We start from the raw sequence: 683 nt of genomic DNA on the forward strand, positions 1-683 counted from the left end.
CTTCATGGCGCCGCCGCGCGTGAGCGCGCCCAGGCTTTGCCCAGGTCCAGCCGCCCGGCAGGACGAGGCCCGATTCCCGGGGGAGCCAAGCGGGGCCAAGACTTCCGTCCCCTGTGGATGAGGTGAGCAGAGGCCGGGCTAAGCGTCGACTCCGCCCCGCCCCGCCAGGCCGGTCCGGGATGGCTCCTGCAGTCGCCGGGCCGTCACTACACGCCCGCCGGGGGAGGAGCCACGGGAGCGCCCTAGGGGCTCAGCACCTGCACCGCTCCCGCCCGGGGACGCTCTCGGCGCAGGGGGAGGCCCTTCCCCAGACCCCAGGACGCCGCCCAGTGGCCCGGAGTCTGACGCAGGAATAGGGATTCCAGCCCCTTGAGCCCCTCTCCCAAGGATTTCACCCCAGTTTGCTCATTCAGGAAATTTTTGTTGAGCACATGCTTTGTGCCAGGCTCTGAGTAGACAGCCCTAAACAAAATAGAAAACCTCAACCTCATGGAGATGACAATCTAGTGGAAATAGTAATAAACATGGAGTGCGGTGGCTCCCTCCTATAATCTTAGCACTTTGGGAGGCTGAGGTGGGAGGATTGTTTGAGGCCAGGCGTTCAAGACCAGCCTGAGCAAAATAGGGAGACCTTGTCTCTATAAAAATTTAAAAAAAGAAAGAAAGAGAGAAAAACAGAAAGA

The sequence above is a fragment of the Colobus angolensis genome, unplaced genomic scaffold (genome assembly GCF_000951035.1).
Source record: "Colobus angolensis palliatus isolate OR3802 unplaced genomic scaffold, Cang.pa_1.0 Scaffold144, whole genome shotgun sequence".
In the NCBI taxonomy this organism is placed as follows: domain Eukaryota; kingdom Metazoa; phylum Chordata; class Mammalia; order Primates; family Cercopithecidae; genus Colobus; species Colobus angolensis.